Here is a 13,579-nt window from a genome sequence, read left to right on the forward strand (position 1 = left end):
ACAGACACACACTAAGAAACATTCATCAAAACCACGCAGGAGAACCGACACAGAAAGAGTTAAGAGATGTTGTTCATTGTCACATGACATTAGGAGCTCAGATAGAAACTCTCCACCTCCAGGTCTGCACCGCCTCTCCACCCTCACACACACACACACACACCCACACACACTCACACACACCCCTCCATAGCGCACATCTTGCCTGCAGATGTGGCAAAACCGCCAACACTTCAAAGCGCCTCCCTTCAGACCAACAGCGCTCCCTGACGCCAACTGTAAATGTCCTGGACACAGAGCATGGAAAATATTAAACCCCCTAACTCCCGCTGAAGGGCCGGGCCGGGGAGCGGGGGGTAAAACCGGCCTCCTGAAAACCCCCTTAATGACTCAACTCTCTGCTGAACAACAACAAAGCGGCGTCACCTCTGCTGTCTGCTGCTGATGAACATCTGCAGCGCCGCGTTCACCTGGTGCATCGGCAGCACGGCGACGGTTTGGGAGCAGAAACGTCTCAAGGTCGCCGTGTCCTCAGGCAGCTTGGTTAGCATAATGGCGTAATGGGAGCGGGCCCCTAAAGAGCTCCATCACACTCACAGAACACAAACACTGCTTCGCTTTGAGTCTCTGTGGTTTCAGTCATTTTATTCTTATTGGTTTCATAATATTTCACCGACCGCTTAAACCTGGAGACATGAAAACATCGTTTCACTGCGTTCAGCCGCGTCATCAGGGCTAACGCTAACAGTTTCACAGCTGGGGAAAGGTGAACTTTCAGGACAGTTCGTAAAACTCAGCCTACGTTCTCACAGCAAGTCTTGGAAATATCTGCATTGTGTCGTTCAGACTGTTGTGAAAAAGATTTTGTCGGATTCGCTTGCGGTGTCAACGGAGCCTAATAGAGTCTCAGTGCAGCTGGACTGAACAACATGGCTGCATCACACAGCTGGGTTTATTACAGAAACTGGACTGAGCTCACTCCAGTTGAACTCTGAGATCAAGACAGATCCACTAATCCATGCATCTATCTTCCAATCCAAACCAAACCCTCTGAGCAGCCTGTTCCCCTCCTGGCCTGTGGGGGCGCTGCACCAAGAACCACTGAAGGAAACGGCACAAAAACCTCTGAAGACACTGAGAGCAACTTCCTTCTTCACCAGATGGAAACAAGATGGAGGCGTCAGATTTTAGCGGTTGGAGGATTTCTCTTTAGGCTAAAGACCAGGAGCCATTTCTGCTGCTAGCGCTAGGCTAACAGGTTAGCTTTAGTTCACTATAGTCCACTTCCTGCTTTTGGAGCGGTCTCCGGTCTGCTGGGCGTTCACATTCAAACTGAACCAGAGTTCACTTCAACCGAACCCAGACCGAGGTTTGGAGGCCAGAGGTCAGAGGTCAGAGGTTGATTAGTGTTCACACCTCACCAAACGGACTGGAGTTGGATTAAAGCGGACTGAACAGGGCTGGTGTGAATAAACTCGTTACATCAGTTTGTACCACCCGGTCTCCACCCTTCAGGTCCTCCAGGAATGTAGTTCCTCCTGATCATTTTTAGAAACTGGCATTTTTTAGTTTTAAGCAAAAATCTCTTTCCAGATGAGGGAGAATCTGTCAGTGAATCAGGTGTTTGGTTAAAAGCTGCGTTGTTGTGGTTTCCAGAGCGTGTTTCAGTGAGACGCGTTCTGCAGCCACCAGAATAAAACGGATCCCTCTAAAGAACCCAGACGCCGCCATGTTGTGTTTGCAGCAGCGCAGCAGCGTGTGTGCCCCTCTCTGCATCTCGGCGTTGCGTGCTTTCAGACTCGCTGACGATCTGCTGGAGTTTCTACAGGAAGATGAGAAAGGTTGCCGGTTTGTTCTCCTGGGAAGAGAGGGGGTTAGCATGGCAATATCTGCTCTGATTCCACAGCCTCAGGAACTTTGACCTCCAGCAGAGAAACCAAAATAAAAATCCCCTTCTTGCTGCCAAGCCAGCACAACAGGAAGATGGGGCGGCGGCGCAGAGGAGGAGCGAGGCAGAACAATAAAGCCTCTCTGTTCGGCTCCACATGGATGCTGTTTGACAGCTAAAAGCTTTTGTTCTGCTGAACTGACGGGACGCTGCTGCGCTTTGCGAGCATGCCAGGCATTGTAGGTTTTTCATGAGGATGCGGCGCGCTGAGGGACATTAGAGCCACAGATCCGCTGCGTCCCCACAGGGGGAGATGTGGTGAGGAACAAACTGCGGTGGTTTCAGTCCGGATAATGCAAACTGAACCGTGGATCCAGATCAGAGCCGGACCTCAGAACCGGTTCCACCACAACAGACACGCTTTAGGTCACAAACCTCACTGACATATTTTCATCTCCCATTCCCATGCAAACTGTGGGACAAATCCACTGCTGGCAGAGCGAGGTAGTAACTAGTTACATTTACTTGAGTAAAAAACAAAAAATTACTTTTAGGAGTATTTTTACTAGACTGCACTTTTTACTTTTACTTGAGTATTTTTATGAAGTGTTTCTACTCTGACCAGAGTAACATTTCTGGATTTTCTACCCACTGAATGAAAAACAAACATGTTTTAACCAAAACTCAGACACACACCTGCAGTCTGTGTTAAAGTTTCAGAAGATTTTTATTGGAAGAAACTGATTGGGAAAAATGTATTTTGCCTGAATATTTTGATGTTGTTGTTGTTATGAATTATTATCATTTCCACTTAACTTTATATTTTGGTCCATCTGATGACGTTAAATATTAAATGATTGATAATTTGATCAGTTATTCAGTGCTCCAGTCAACTTGTTACCAAATACTTTTTCACTCTTATTTGAGTAATTTCTTGAACAGATACTTTTTATTTTAACCGAGTAAAAATATGTTGCAGTATTTCTGCTCTTATACTTGCATAGTTTTTGGGAGCCCTGCTCACCTCTGACTGTTAGCTTCAGCTAATGAGCTAAAGGTTTTCAGGTCACATCCAACCGCATGGGAGGAAGAACTGCGTCCAAAATAAAACTTACTATGCTAATCTGCCAAAGAGGAGCTCATTTTAGCTATCTCTTTAGCAGTTTTGATAACTTTGTCAACGTTTAGCGCACTTAGCTTTCCCTAGATTAATTTTTCCGGATAAATTTACTGTTTTGTAAAGTTAGATATTTATGTTCATGCTCTTATTTTGAAGTTCCATTTCCTCTCCTCCTGTGCTCGTCATTCGGCGCAGCGGATGACGTCACTGAGCAGCGCTGCACATCCAACCATATTTTATTTTATTTTTTTTTCTTTTCTTCTTACGTTTGTGTGCAATGTCAATGTTTCAAAGTTTGCTAATAAAGATAAAAACATCCAGCCAGTCAGAGCCCAATAAAACTTTTCTCAGTCTTTTCCAAACAAGACGTGACGAACCGTTAATCCATGTCAGTGTAGCATGTTAAGCTAGTTAACGCTGATTACCTATATTAGATCTGTTGCTACAGCTAGAGCTACTCAATCCTCTTTGATTTCTAAGAAGTTGCTTTCCACATATTTAAAATAAATCTGTGGAGCCTCAGCTTCATGGGGAGGAAGAGATCAGCTGCAGGCAGAAACCAGAGTTTTATCATGAGGTTTTATGTCCCATACGTTTCTGTTATTCGTAGTTTTTCTTATCTATTTTGTGGTTATTGTCCATGTGTGTTTCGTGTTTTATTTAAATCAGTTTCTTGTTTGGTCTCATCTGTTTCTCATGCTCGTCTCTGTTCATTGTCCTCGTCTATCTTGTCCTGTTTCTGTTTCAGCATTGATTATCACCGCTGTGCTTCAGTCCTGTTATGTTTTAGTTTTATTTCTGTTTATCAGGTTCTGTTTTCTTTAAATGTCAGGTTTTATTTCTTTGTAGCTGTTCCTGTAGTCTCAGTTCTCTCATGTTTTCCACCGAACCAGTTCTCCTGTATTGTGTTTCTCCTTCTCCATGTTTCCTGCTGGATTTTTGTTCGTTTTTACGTCTGTTTAGTTGGTGAACACTCGGGTTCATGTCAGTCTTTAAGTTAAATGAATCTTCACTATTTAATGTTGCCATTCACGTTTTGGTTCTTCATCTTCTTCACCAGTTGAGACAGAATTATTCTCATTCAAATATTTCATGTGTTGTATCATGTTTTCATATTGTGCCGTCACATCTGACTGAAACGTTTTTTAATGTTTGTGTAATTAAACTGAGGCTCCTCAGAGTTACAGCATCTCTTCCATGTCATGGTCTGCTCAGAGGTCATTTAAAACATGACTGTTTTTACAGAACGTTTCATGTTTGGTGTCTGACCCTCTGCGGAGCCTGAGGATGTGCAGATGCCTGCAAACATCCACAAACCAGTTCAGCAGATAAAACTATGGATGCTGTTAAAGAGTTAAAGTCGGTTTCCTGTTGGAGGTTTCATGGACAGTCAGACACCTTCTGACATGATTTAATATAATATACAGAAACAAAATGATCACAAAGTGACTCTCACAACAGGTGAGAAAATTTACTGAACCATAACAAAATAATAATAATAATAAAAGTAATCATGTTAATACAGCATTAAAATAATCTATATACATCATATACACTTACATAATCTGAGATATATGACAAATCAAATGTACAAAACCAATGAAACAACAATAATAATTACTAATAATGGTAATAGAATCAGAAGGAAGGAAGAAATTACTCTTAACACATATTTGTATTAATCCCTTCATACATTGTGATTAATATAGATTTGAATTTATTGTCAAACTGATTGAAGTTTGGGCATTGTTTTAGTTCCATATTCACTTTGTTCCATAATATAAAATCTTTTCATAGATCATAAAACATTTCCTTAAGATGTTTATTTCACACAGTTTGATATTTCACAGTTTTAGTAACTTGACCTAAAGGAGCAGCATGTGTGTACGAACACTAGCAGCTCTTTTTTTAAGGCTTTAATGGTTGTAAAGTTGATTTATGTTCATTTCCCAGCATTCTGTAAAACGACATGCTTGAATTATTGAAGGTACAGAATGTGGAGTTACTTCTTATCCAGATTATTTCTTACTTTGGCCTTTAAGATCTGAATATTTCTCTGTTTCATCGCTGAAAGCGGAGTGAACCACAGTTCATGTGAACCGGACCGGCCTCCGTTCCTGATCCATTAAAAGGTTCCTTCAGTCTTTAAAAGATAAACGCTGCTGCTGCTTTGAAGCTGCAGGAAAAGCTGCAGGAGTTGTTTGGCTGGAAATCAGCCGCTTTCTGAAGGCAATGAGGATTTTTCCTGCGTTTGGTGGAGCGTCAGCTCCAGCATCTGGGTGGATGGATGAGGTGTGATGCTGGCTTTCGTCTCCCATGAAAGAGAAGCAGCCAGGACGCGGCTGCAGGGACTCTCACGTCTCCGTCTCACATTATTTCTCACTCCGCCTGACAGAGAGGGCAGCCCGGGCGATAAATTCACCTCATTACAGATTTAATAAAACAAGCATGTTGGTTTGTTTTCCAAACGGCTCTCAGGCTGGATGGAAAGCAGCTGAGTCATGAATAACGGACGGGTTCTGATCAGGTGGTTCAGAAAGTTTCTGTTTATCAAATCAAAGTGGATCCGTGTGTGTGTGTGTGTGTGTGTGTGTGTGTGTGTGTGTTCCTCGCTGCAGTGGGTTTCTCCTTCATGTCTTCTTCCATTAGTCCACTCCGCCGCAGGGCTCGGCAGCGCAGACAGGTGTTGATGCTAACAGGAGCAGCTGTTGCTGTCATTGTTCTGTTTGTTTGGGTGTCAGTCTGCTGCAGCCGCTGTGCTGAGAGGAAAACCTCAGGCGGTTTCTGATTGGCTCTGCAGAGGCCAACCTTCACCTGAGGACCTGTCGCTGATTGGCTGTGACTGGTGGCTCTGCATTCACAGCACTCATATAAATACGAATAAAGTTTTCTTCTCAGTTAAAGTTCTGTGTGTATTCTTGGCGGGTCCGAATAGCAGGTGGCGCTGGATGAGCCGACTGGAGGCCGAGGCGTCGTCAGGCGGCAACCTGAGGAATGAGCTCCGGCAGCTGAGCCGCGTTTTCACCGCAGAGCGTGACGGACCGGACTGGACTGGACCAGACCGGACCAGGACGGACTGGACTGGGGATGGACCAGGCCCGATTGGGACGGACTGGACCAGGACGGACCGGACCGGGGATGGACCAGGCCCGATTGGGACGGACTGGACCAGGACAGACCGGACCGGGGATGGACCAGGCCCGATTGGGACGGACTGGACCAGGACGGATCGGACCCAATCTGGACTGACCGGACCAGACCGGGACAGCAACCATTCAGCTGTTAAAACGCCTGGGTGGACCTAGCCCCGCCCCCGAGGAGCAGCTCCTCCCCCTCTCAGCTCCTTCAGACTAGCCAGCAGCAATTAGCAAACAGCTGCTGAGCCCATTATAGGAGCAAAACTTAATGAAAACATTAAGGGGTTAATAGAGGAGCCATGTTGGGACGACTTCCTGGAGGCGGAGCTTCAGAAAGAGCAGGAGTTTTAATCAGTCAAGTTTATTTGAGTAGGACATTTCAGCATCAAGGCAGTTCACTCATAAAAACACAGAAATATAAAGTTATAGAAGCAGTCAATGAAGAGCTGCTGTTACACTTAAAAATGTTGATTAATGTTTCATTTATAATGTTTCAAAAATCTAATCTTAAAGGGACAGAGGCAAAATTTAAGGCCTTAAATTACAACTTCAAATTTCTTTCAATACAACATTTTAATAAAAACTGAAGGTAACATTAGTTATGCTATAAAACGGAAAACACATAAAACTAATAATGTTGCATCTGACTAAACTAAACATGAATAATTTATAAACACTGTAAATAAATCTGCTGGTAGAACCTACAGCTTTCAGAAAGAAGGTCCTGCGTTCAGTCAGGTGTTTCTGTTACCTGCTCATCATCATCATCATCATCATCCTCTGTGAATCTGGATGCTTCACCTGCTGCTGCAGCATCTTCTGCTGCTGCAGCACCAAATCCCGTTTCTGCTGAACAGGCTGCAGGCTGTTTGATCCTCCCAGCTTCATTCAGCATCTGAAAATCAGCTTTTACCAACAACCAGGTCATAACTCCGTTACTGTTTTACTGAATGTTGTCTGCATTATTTAACAAAACTGCAATTAAAGTTGAATCTTGGGGAAAAAGTCTTAATTTGTTTTATGGTTTGCGGTGGTTTCCCTCAGCATTTAAAGAGAAGAACTGTAACAAACAAAGAGCGTTAAAGATCCCTGCTCTGCACGACACACCCTTTGTGTTTCTGACACATTAGGGAACCCTTCAGGCCACTCGTAAAATAAAACAACATATTTTCTCTGCTCAATAAAATAAAACAAGATTGGCCGCCTCTGCAAAAAGCACATAGGCAGCACTTTTCTCCCTCTTTTCCTCTGAGGGAAACGATTGTAAATGTGTAATTAAATTAATAAAATAGTCCCACGTAGTAAATCAGCGCCCCTTGAGGACGCCTGATTGCGCAGACGTGTTTGTGATTATGTTTGTGCGCTTCGTGCATGTATGTATCATGCATCGGGGTAAATCATAACCCCTCTGACGCTGCGGCGGAGCGGCGGGTTGGCGCTGAGGTGGGGGCGCCGTGGCCTCGCCTCTCTGCCAGTTTGTGTTATAATAAAACATTTTAAAGCTCCTCATTAAGCTATTATGGGCGCAGGCTTGGCGCGGCGCAGCAGAGGGGAAGGTGGAGGAGAAAACATGAAGGTAGAGGCAGCAACTGCCAGCGTTTCCGTGCCAACGCACCTCCATGTGATTGGTGGCTGCAGGCCGAAATTACAAACAGATGCTGATGAACGTGATGCAACCGGGCAGACGCGCACCGGACAACCAGGACAGGCGGAGCGCAGGTCCGGTCCAGGACGGCCGGCGGAACATCATCAGCTTCATTTGGGCTTTCACTCACATTTATGGCCTGTTTTAAAGGTTCCTGCAGCTTTAAGGAGGAGAACGACCGCAGGAAGCTCTCCGTGACCTTTTGGGGTCCAAACCCTCCGGACCATGACGTCATGACAATAAACAATAATGTTGTTGTTTTGAGACCATTTTCCACTAATATATACCTAATATTAATAATGGGTAATAATAATAATACTTTTAATAAACATTTATCACTGGAACTGGACGACATTTTAAATGTCTAAATTAAATAAAACAACAAATAAAATTAATTATGAAGCTGAAAACGATAAATCATGGAAATGGAAATTATTGAGCTGGTTTGAATTGATTAGTTGATTAGCTGCTAATTGTGACAGGTTTAGATATTAATAACAACATGCACTTTCACAACGACACCAGTCCTTTTAGTCTGAATGGGACTTTTTCATGACAATCTGAAAATGGCCAAATTCCGATCGTTTCACCCTAAACTGAATCCGATCTGTTTCAAATATGGAACCAGTCTGAACTGGACAGTTTTCAACGCGTCTGACCGCATTTATTCTGACCTTTCAGTCGCTGATGTGAGACATGCGCCATAATTCAGCAGCAGAAGAAGTCAGGCGGTGAATCTAAACAACGTCTGAGAACGATGCTAATGAAGTGATGAAGTCAGTGAACGCATCACATCCAAACTCTACTGAAGAGTTTCTGGTCTGTGTGTCACTAACGCAGCTGTTGCTCCATTCTGGACTCAAAGCTTGTTCCCGCAGTGGGTTGGACTCTGATTCTGGTTCTGGAGTTCATGAGCAGAACTCTGAGGTCCGGTTGTATAAAAGACAGTTTGGTTTGGGAACCCTAAGGTCTCAGTCATGCCCTTTGGTTCTGTTGTTTTCTTCCAGCCGGGACCTCCAACAAGACCTGCACTGACGAGATGAGAGGGGAAAGGTTCTGCTTCTCTGAGACTGTTTTTCTTTCCTCCTTCAGTCCGGTCGACCCGGTTCTACTGGAACCAGAACATCTGCTCCACCTCCAGCTGCTGTGGTTCTGAGTCAAACCAACCTGTTCCCCTCCTGGCCTGTGGGGGCGCTGCACCAACAACCACTGAAGGAAACGACACAAAAACCTTTGAAGACACTGAGAGCAACTTCCATAGACATAATATAAGAGTAGACCCCGCATTGGCCGCTCCGGCGCAGGAAATACGGCGGCCATCTTGGAGCGGTATACCCTCCTACTTTGCTCAATCAAAACAGCAGAAGATGCCTCAGCACTGAGGGATATTGTTGTTCTGGTCGATGGATTATTGATGTGAGGGCTCCACAGACAACATTTCACAAGTAAGATGGACATATTATTGTGTATATATTGTGATTAGAATATTACTTTACTGTATTTATGTCCACCGGCGAGATACCAGCTAATATTAGCTACAGTGCTTGGTGTAATACGGGTTCAGCCCCGCTATGAAGGCTAACTGAGATTCTGTTAATCTAAAAAAAAATAATTATTCTCTAACATTGGCTTAGATTATCTGACACAAGGGCCTATATTAGACATGAAACAATATAACACATATAAAACTTATATTATGTGTTATAACATTCACCAGCAAAGTTTACACAGGTGGTAAAGACTATTATTTATATTCTTTCACTCTGTCAAAGTAAGATACATCCTAAATCTTCCGTTTTTGTTTTGAAAGTTTCCTAAAGACACGATGTGAGGAAGAAGAGGGAGAAATCTATAAAGAGAGACGGATTCACTGCAGCACGGATGAATTATTAATCTTTATTTATTAGTGTTTGTATAGTTATATAAATATGTATTGATATTACTAAATAATTTATTAAATACATTATGAACGGCTGTGTGCTTTGTAATATGCTCTTCATACATCGATATCAGAATATTCCATTCCTATTCTATTGTTATAGCCACTAAGCATATTTAAATATGATGAACTATGTATTAAAAACATACTTAAAAAATACAATTGTTTATAAATGTTGCCTTGATAGATGTTTGAATTTGATTTACAGTAACAAAAAGTGTGTTATGATGGATTAAATGCGCTGATACGTCATTGTGCTGCTAAACACATAATGCTGAGTGGAGTGGTGGACCGCTCCAAGATGGCCGCCCTAAATCTCGTCAGCGATGAGATCGGTGCATTATGGCGTCTATCCTTATATTATGTCTATGGCAACTTCCTTCTTCACTGGATGGAAACAAGATGGAGGCGTCAGATGGAGGATTTCTCTTTAGTCTTTGGCTAAAGACCAGGAGCCATTTCTGCTGCTAGCGCTAGGCTAGCATGTTAGCTTTGGTTGTATTTGTCCGCTTGGCGTTCACATGCGTTCAAACTGCTCCAGAGTTTGGTGGATGAAAACCAGCTGCCTGGTTCCAGGTGATTCTGATCACTGGATGAATAAACGCTACAGAGACCAAAAGCTAAACAACAAGGAACCAGAAATAATCTAAAAATTAAAGCCACTGCTGAAAAATTAAAAGAAGAACAGAGGAAATTTTTCCCTTTTTTTTTTTTTTTTTTTTTTTTTTACAATATATTTGCGAATCAAACCTTTATCTTTTTTAGGTTTTATTAACTGAAGCAGTCAAGAAACACAACACTGAAGTTTCATTCTCACGTCTTTGTGTGATAAAGGGCTAGTTCACATTTTTTTCAGATCTATTCCAACAAAATTCAGAAAAACAGTTTTCTAGCATTAGAACCTCATTTCCGGTTTAGACCTCTGACCCAACAGGATGTAGAATCAAAACTTTTAGTCTTTAAATGCGGGTTTATCTGCCAGTTCTGTTGGTCTGGAAACCAAAACTATCAACAAAAAATAACTTGGACTAAAACTGAAATGTTGATGTGATAAATAAAGATACGGATAATCTGCAAATAGATTGATTCAAAAATCACTTTTGTTTATTTTAGACAATAAAATTAGGATAATAAGATAAAATAAGGAATAAGTCCCACTTCTTTTTGTTTTTCATTTTTCACTCTTGGATGATTCTCCAAACTTTTCAGGACCTTTTGATCAAAGTTAATTAAAAAATAACATTGAATCCATTTATGAAATCCAGATCATGTTTGGCATCAAGCTGAAAGCGACACCAGCAGAACCAGAGCGTCAGCAGCGTTTCTGGTACCAGGAGGCGGTTCGGTGAGGTTCTGCCAGCAGCTGAAAGCAGACGGCTGTTTAATGGCTGAGGTGCCTGATAATGACGATGCTGGTAGGAGAGAAAAGGCCGTGCCAGCCTCACCATGGCAACCGCTGTGTTTACGTTAAACGGCGCGGCGGTAATGGAGACGAACCGGGACAGGAGAGCAGCTGATGAGCCCAGCTCCTCGTTTCCAGGACAAACCAGGCGGGTGTCAAGAAAAGCTGCTGCGGTGGCGACAGAAGACACATCTGAGAGGCTCAGAAAAGATCCAGAGGCTGAACGCGTCTGGTTCTGAGGCAGAACAGAACCGGGACGAAACCTGAACCCATTCCAGTTTCCAGGGGTTCTGGAAAAATGGCTTCTTTCTGGATAAAAAGAAGCCATTTCTGCTCCTCCGTGACGCTCTGATGGGATCTGATACTCTGGATCCGTTCAGACTGAAAAAGCAGAACCGCTGCTGGTGTTTGTTTATCCGGTTTTCCATTCAGAACCGGGTCAGCTGGAGCAGCAGGACAGAATCCATGTTCTCTCACATCAGAGTCTCCAGGAAACATTTACTCTGCTGGAAGAAAAGATTTAAATAAGAAAAAGACCGAAGCATTCATCCTTCATTTCTTCTGACGGGACACTGCCACTAATACGCTACCTGTTAGCTTATTAGTGGCTAACAGGAAGCTTATTAGCTACCTGTTAGCTTTTAGCTAACTGTTAGCTAAAAGCTAGGTGTTTAGCTGATTAATTCAGTTAGCAGGCCTATTGCAATAAATCAATTAATCAGATCACAAATGAAAGCAGCTCAATAATCTCCATTTGCTTGATTTATCATTTTTCTCTGATGATAAAAATCTTCAGTCTGGTATTTTTGTTTCCACAGATTTCATAATTCATTTTATTTGTAGTTTCTGTTGATTTACTTTGGATATTTAAAATGTTTTCCAGTTGCAGTAATAAATGTTCACCAGAGTTTAAAGCTTTCGTTATTATTCCATTATTAACATTTTACTGGAAATCGTCTCAAAATAAGATAATCATCATAATGTCTGGAACAGTTTTCATGTTCAGCCTCTGAGTTGAAGTTTTGGTTTTTGACTTTTAGAAGTTCTTCAGATAGACGTTTGTATCCATGCTCTTATTTTGAAGTGAGTTTTTGCAGCAGTTCTGTTTCCTGTCTGTTTTCTTTTTGTTCCAAAGTTGAACAAACCATAGACATAAATTCAGTCTGTATCATGTAAACCATAATGTCAGATTGAAGCTGACGCTCTGCAGGCCAACATGTCGGCTCAAGACTTTTGGTTTCACGTTTCCCTTTGTTTATGTTTCCTTTTCAAGTTGCTTGTGGTTTTCTTTCTTTTCAAAAGTTCGTCTCCCCAAGATTCATCCGAAAGGAAAAAGCCAAGGAGGAGAAAAGAAGGAATCCTCCCAGCTCACCAGAACCCGACCGAGTCTGAGGTTCGATCCGACGACCCAGCAGCAGGCGGAGGGTCTGCGTCACGTAAAAGTATTCAGTAACTGATCCAATTTAAAAATGACATCATCAGACAAACCAAAATGTAAAGTTAAGTGGAAATGTTGGCATTTTTAGGACCAAAATGACAATAATTTATATAAGTAACTAAATCAGTTTGTTTCAGTAAAAAAACTTGTGAATCTTTAACAGGATCTGCAGGTTTGTGTCTGAGTTTGGTGAAGTTTGGTTAAAACATATTTAATTTTCATTCAGTGGGAAGAAAATCCAGAAATTTACTGAAGAGTAAAAAGTACATCGTAGTAAAAATACTCCTAAAAGTAAATGAAGTAAATGTAACTAGTTACACAACTCTGCAGTTTATTAATACAGAAACTTACATTTTACAAAAAGCAAATGAATCACAAATAATTATATTGATCAGTTCTGTAGTTATTGTCAATCAGAAGCAGCTCCAACAGGTGGATTTTAGCCTTTCAGGGTTTCGGCTGTTTTGTGTTTTCTGGAAGTTTGTTCCTGATTATTGGAGCCTAAAAGCTGAAAGCTGCTTCTGCACGTTTGGTTCTGGATTTATTTCAAGATGAGATTCATAACTAATCAGAAACCATCTCTGCTGCCACAATGTGAGGTAAACACTCGAGTTTTCATTCTTCACATAAACGTTGGGATCCCAACTGGTTCCCATGGCGTCGGCCCACCATGTTCCCAGTTCCCCCCAGTATCAGCTGTGGTTCCCAGTTACGGGTCAGGAATGTGTCGCGCAGCAAAACGGATCACGATGTTTAGAAACGGGCCCACAAAATATGGAGCCGATTATCTGAGCGTTTGTGGGAGGAAATGTTCATCAGCGTCTCGACAGCTGAGCCGGACGGCGATTACAGCACAAACACCAACAATACGCAGTAAAACGGTTTCATTTAAAACAACCGAAGGATCGACAGGATCATGAAGGGAAAAGAGAGAGCAGGAAGTATCCACCGAAAAACTCAGGAATCTTCAGAAGATTTCCAGAACAACAGGAACATTTCTGAGCTCCAAA

Source organism: Poecilia mexicana, unplaced genomic scaffold (genome assembly GCF_051168715.1).
Source record: "Poecilia mexicana isolate PSO_F unplaced genomic scaffold, ASM5116871v1 scaffold_4, whole genome shotgun sequence".
NCBI lineage: Eukaryota > Metazoa > Chordata > Actinopteri > Cyprinodontiformes > Poeciliidae > Poecilia > Poecilia mexicana.